The following is a 6,383-nucleotide window of genomic DNA, read 5'->3' as shown; positions in this document are numbered from 1 at the left end:
CATCTATGGTTTTTTTGTGTGAGTAACACCCTCGAAATTAGGGAAAATTTTAAATTTATAATTCCCAGTGAGATCCACATTTGGTTCCAATTCTTCCTCCTTTGTCTTATCGCTTGTTGAATTAGAGTGGGATGGAGATGGTATAAAAATAGTTGCTCTGATTTACCCACCATTATAAAGTTTGTCTTAGTTTATGTCTGCTCTACCAACAGAATAGATCCCAGAGTTTTAAGTGGCTTTCATTGTGAGAGGAGGATAAGAAGGAGGTATGATGTGGATGAAACAGGGAAGGGAAAAGGTACAGCTTTAAGTTTGGTTTTTCCTCCTGAGATTCATATAGAGTTGTGTAGGTAGAACAAGACTTGCAGCCTTCATGCTTATTTTTCTAACTTAAAGTGATTATTACTCCCAACATTGAAGTGGATTGTTGTGAGAAATATTTCTGGGAAAAATAATAACTGTGACCCCCAGAAGTAACTGAAAGAGAAATGTGTCTCTGGTGAAGTAGAAAGGGAAAAGTACTATCCAGCACACACACCACAAGTGTTTCCTGAAATAGTCTTTACGTTGTTTATTGAGAAAAGAAACTCATAGTGCAATTGAAGCTTCTTTCTCCCTGAAACATCAGCTTGTGTCGTCACTTTACCCAGGCAGGGATTTGGATTTTAAATGAGTGAGAGAGGCTGAAAGCAGTTAACACTTGCAGAGGGAATCTTTCCATCTGGCAAAGGAAACTTAAAAAGTTGGGGTAGGCCAGGTGCGATGGCTCATGCCTGTAATCCCAGCACTTTGGGAGGCCTTGGTGGGCGGATCATGAGGTCAAGAGATGGAGACCATCCTGGCCAACACCTTATTATTCTTTGAAAAAGCTACTTAAAAAGATAGTCCCCTAGAGAGGAAAGTTAATAGAAAATAACAGATAATGCAGAGAATCAATAAAACCAACACCTTACTATTCTTTGAAAAAGCTAATTAAAAAGATAGTCCCCTAGACAGGACAGTTAATAGGAAAAGCAGGAAAAAATAATTAAGATTTTTAAGTGGGGACATTTATGTATCTAAGACACTTGATGCAAACACGTAGATAGACTCAAGCAGAATGAAGCCAAACACAGTGATTCACACCTGTATGTAACCCAGCACTTTGGGAATTGGAGGCAGGCAGATTGCTTGAGCTCAGGAGTTTGAGACCAGGCTGGGTAACGTGGCAAGACCTTGTCTACAAAAATTAGCCAGGCATGATGGTTCACACCTGTAGTCCCAGCTACTCTGGAGGCTGAGGTGGCAGGATCACTTGTGCCCAGGAGGTAGAGGCTGCGGAAAGCTGAGGTTGTGCCACTGCACCAGCCTGGGTGACACAGCCAGACCCTGTCTCCAAAAAAAAAACCTCAAGCCGAATGGCATAAAGATTGAGCTGTATGATTATTTTCCCTTAAGAGTACTGACTGTGGTCCCTTCATTGCTGTAATAGGTTCTGCTTCTGAAACTCAAGAGCTTCAAAACAAAACAAAACAAAACAAAAACAGTACCCATTTTGCTACTTTCTGCTATCTCCTTTCCCAGATGCGAGAACACAGATCAGTCTAAGAGCATGACAAATGGATTTAGGAAATGGAGGTGGGTTGCAAATGCTGTTAAATAATACAAATACCATTGCAACATACACACTTAGCTCAGTTCCAACTGAACTCAAATGCATGAGACTCCAAAGTGACAAGAACCTAGAAGTTAACCAGCAGAGTCAGTTTGGAAAGTAAGTCACAATATATAGGGTTAAATAAATCCCATCTGATGAGAATTTATGATTTTCAGGGCAAGACTCTCCAAACCCCTTAGATAGGAATTTAGGCAGGATAAAAAATTGGAGTTTAGTCCTCACAGGTAATAACCACTAAACTGCAGAATTTTAAAAAAGCAATTATGCCACTTATAAAGTGTTGGAATGATTTCAACACATGGCATCCTGGGAATTGTTTTACTTATTTTATTTTATTTATTTTTTTTGAGACAAGGTGTGTCTCTGTTGCCCAGGCTGGAGTACAGTGGTGCAGTACTCCACCTCTGTGCTCTCTCTGCTTACTGCAACTTTTATCTCCCAGGCTGCAGCCATTCTCCCACCTCAGCCTCCTGAGTAGCTGGGACTACAGGGACGAGTCACCATGCCCAGCTAATTTTTGTAGAGACAGGGTTTTCGCTGTGTTGTCCAGCTGGACTTGAACTCCTGAGCCCAAGCTGAAGTGATCCACCCACCTCCGCCTTCCAAAGTGCTGGGATTACAGGACTAAGCCACTGCACCTGGCCGCTTTTCTTTTTTAAGCTAGACTTGATGCCATGGGGAATGCCATTCTCTTTGTGAGCTATGCTCATATTTTCATTGTGAGTCTCAAGCAGAGGCCCATATGTCTACTAATAACCCATTTCTCCTTGGTCCACATGTTAGTGGCTTGTATTATAGGAATCCCTAAGGATTCTTGAGCTGTGGTCCTGAGAACTCTCATAAATTATGTTATTTTTAAGACAAATAGCTACACAGTGTCACGTGACCTTTCCATCTGTTAGACAAGCCACTTAAGCATTCTTTATGCCATCATCATTGGCCTTTGTAACCCCTATTGATCAGTGTTCAAAACCAGAAAACCATTGTGTGACCTTTACTCCTTTTTCTTTGAATTCTTAATTTACTCATATTTTCTAACTTAATTTTATCTCAATTACAGCCCTCAAGAATGAGACTCTATCCAGATACATTGTGAAATCTTGCTCTGTTTTGCTAACGGATACTTTTATTAGGTGGTTCTTTCTCATGGCATTTCACATTCATGACATTTCCCCTCCTGGGTTTTATGTGCTGGATGAGTGGGTATATGATGCTTCCCCTCTGCAGACACCACAAGCAAATACAGCACCTTCACAGGTCAGGCCCCTAAATCAAAATGAACCCTGGGGCTGGGCACAGTGGCTCATGCCTGTAATCCCAGCACTTTGGGAGGCTAAGGCAGGCAGATCACCTGAGGTCGGGAGTTCGAGACCAACCTGACCAACATGGAGAAGCCCCATCTCTACTGAAAATACAAAACTAGCCGAGTGTGGTGGCGCATGCCTGTATCCCAGCTACTCGGGAGGCTGAGGCAGGATAATCACCTGAACCCGGGAGGCAGAGATTGCAGTGAGCCGAGATCGCACCATTGCACTCCAGCCTGGGCAACAGGAGTGAAACTCCTTCCCCCAGAAAAAAAGCCCTGTGATAAAAGCAACTAAAGAGACCATCATTTTGACCCTGTGCTTCATTTTTTCCTGTGGGCTCAATATGATTGTTTCCTTCAGTCTAGGTTATTTTTCAAAAACTGAACCTGTGTTTTTGAATACCAAGAAGTTCATAGGGGTGAACTTTACCTCATTAAGCCCTGTGGTACTTCTTCGCAATGACAACCACCTCCACAGATTTTGGGCATCTGCTTTGAGAAAATGAGAAAACAACCAAAAAGAATGCAGCTCAATAATCATAATTAATTCAATTAAAAATACAATTATCTCAACTGATAAAGAATAAAACCTGATCATCCAGGCCAGATGCAGTGGTGCAAACCTATAATCCCAGCACTTTGAGACCCCGAGGGGGGTGGATCACCTGAGGTCAGGAATTCGAGGCCAGCCTGACCAACATGGAGAAACTCCGTCTCCACTAAGAATATAAAAGTAGGCGGATGTGGTGGCACATGCCTGTAATCCCAACTACTTGGGCGGCTGAGGCAGGAGAATCGCTTGAACCTGGGAGGCAGAGGTTGTGGTGAGCTGAGATCACTCCGTTGCACTCCAGCCTGGGCAACAAGAGCGAAACTCCATCTCAAACAAAAAAAAACCCTGATCATCCATATTGTCTTGTCCTTAGAAAAATGAATCATAACTCCTCAAGCAGGAAAATAATGTCTACTGGTAAGAAAATTAAAATAATTATTCTGAGTGAAAAAATCCAATACTAAAGGTTATATACTGTATGATTCCATTTATAAGATTCTTAAAATGATAAATTATAGAAATGGAGAACAGCTTAGTGGTTGTCGTGTATAAGGGTTGGGGAGTGAGGTGGGTGTAATTATCCAAGGGTACATGATGGATCCATGTGATAGAAATGTTCTGTAGCTTGGCTGTATCATGGTCAATATCCAGGTTGTATGATTGCACTAGTTTTGCAAAATACTAGTTGCCACTGGAAGAAACTGGGATTTCTCTGTATGCTTTCTTACAACTGCATGTGAATCCACATTTATCTCAACATATAAAGGTTAAAAATTTTGAAACATTACATTTAAAAACGTCTCTTTTGCCGGGTGCGGTGGCTCAAGCATGTAATCCCAGCACTTTGTAATCCCGAGGTGGGTGGATCACGAGGGCAGGAGATCGAGACCATCCTGGCTAACACGGTGAAAGCCCATCTCTACTTAAAAAAAAACAAATTAGCCGGGCGTGGTGGTGGGCGCCTGTAGTCCCAGCTACTCGGGAGGCTGAGGCAGGAGAATGGCGTGAACCCGGGAGGCGGAGCTTGCAGTGAGCCGAGATCGTGCCACTGCTCTCCAGCCCGGGCGACACAGCGAGACTCCGTCTCAAAAAAAAAAAAGTCTCTTTTGATCATCCTTACTTAAATCTAGTCACTTAATTCCTTTCCAAAGACAGTGTTATCACATTGTCATGTGTCCTTCCACAGACATTTGATATATATGCACATAAAAATATTAAGTAATATTTGGTAAGATGTAAAAATACAGTTGCACAATCTCAGTTTGCACTTATATATATGTTTCCAAGAAAGAAAAATGCTGAAATGATGAGGAGAGATGGTATCACTAGGTAGGTGTATATTAACAAATATACAGTATATGAAACAATAATGGTAAGTGATTTACACAGAGTGAACAGCCTATTGAACAATAATATCACAAAATTTGAGACGAAAGTTATAAAAGTGTTCTAGTGTCATTCTATTGTTGGGAGAATTATAAACATGTTGATTAATTTTGATTGTTTAATTATGGATGCTAAAGTTTTATGACAAATGCAAAAAGTAATATATATAGAATATAGAGCTTCTAAACAAATGGGACACAAAAATTGATTTTGAAGAAAAAAAAAAGTACAGCCATCTCTCAGTATGCACAGCAAATTGTTTCCAGGACTCTATGATATACCGAAATCTGGACTTACTCAAGTCCAGCAGTCAGCCCCACAGAACCAGAGTCTAAAAGTCAGCCCTCCCTGTTGGCAGGTTTCACATCCCACAAATACTATATTTTCTATTTGCGTTTAGTAGGGAAAAAGTCACAGAACAATGGACCTTGGTAATTCAAACCAGTGTGGTTCAAAGGTCAACTGTATTGCCATAAAAGACAAGAACAAATGAATCAGATAATATTTTACATTAAAAAATATTTTATATTGAAAAGAGAAAACTGAGTTTTAAGTTTGCAGTGGGGAAAGCTAAAAATCAACCTAAGTTACACCACAGAATTTTCTAAAGATTCAGAAATTTGTGACCATAGGTACTTCTGGATCTGAGGGATAATTGGTGAAGGGCTAAAATAAGAAAGAATGTATAAAAGCTCTCTGTCTTTCCAACCGTGGCAGAAAGAGGATGAAACAGTATCTTGAATGAAGGACGCAAGGCACAGATGATGTGATGGGTAGCATGGAGTGGGAAGATTGAAATAGAATTATCACACAAATTTATTCATGCTAGCTACAAAATCTTGGCAGTCTTATCCAACTCTACTGCCAGATTTCAGGCTAGGCGGTCCTTACCTTCCAGGCATGTCATTGAAAGAGTTCTACTTGGTAAATCTGACCAAGTGAAGAGGAGAGATGTAAAGAAAACGAACATCATCAATGCTGAAAACATAGCCCTGCCACATTATCTTCTAGTGAAGATCACTGTCAACAAGCCCCCACTACATTTTAAATGTTGCCGGTTTTTGTTTTGTTTTGTTTGAGATGGAGTCTCGCTCTGTCGTCCTGGCTGGAGTACAGTGGCATGATCTCTGCTCACTGCAACCTCCGCCTACTGGGCTCAAGCAGTTCTCCTGTGTCAGCCTCCGAGACTAGCTGGGATTTCAGGGCTGCGCTATCATGCCTGGCTAATTTTTGTATTCTTAGTAGAGACGAGGTTTCCCCATATTGGCCAGGCTGGTCGTGAACTCCCGACCTCAAGTGATCCACCCGCCTCGGCCTCCCAAAGATCTAGAATTACAGGACAGGCATGAGCCACCATGCCTGGCCTGCTGCCAGTTTTTAGCCTATGATTTTTAAACATGGATAGATCAGATAAGAAACACCAGGCAGCTGAAAAAAAAATCTGAAATAAATGAATCGGAGAGAGAACCATGGATGACAGA

This window comes from Papio anubis, chromosome 6, assembly GCF_008728515.1.
Source record: "Papio anubis isolate 15944 chromosome 6, Panubis1.0, whole genome shotgun sequence".
Lineage (NCBI taxonomy): Eukaryota > Metazoa > Chordata > Mammalia > Primates > Cercopithecidae > Papio > Papio anubis.
This window is presented reverse-complemented; position numbering follows the sequence as displayed.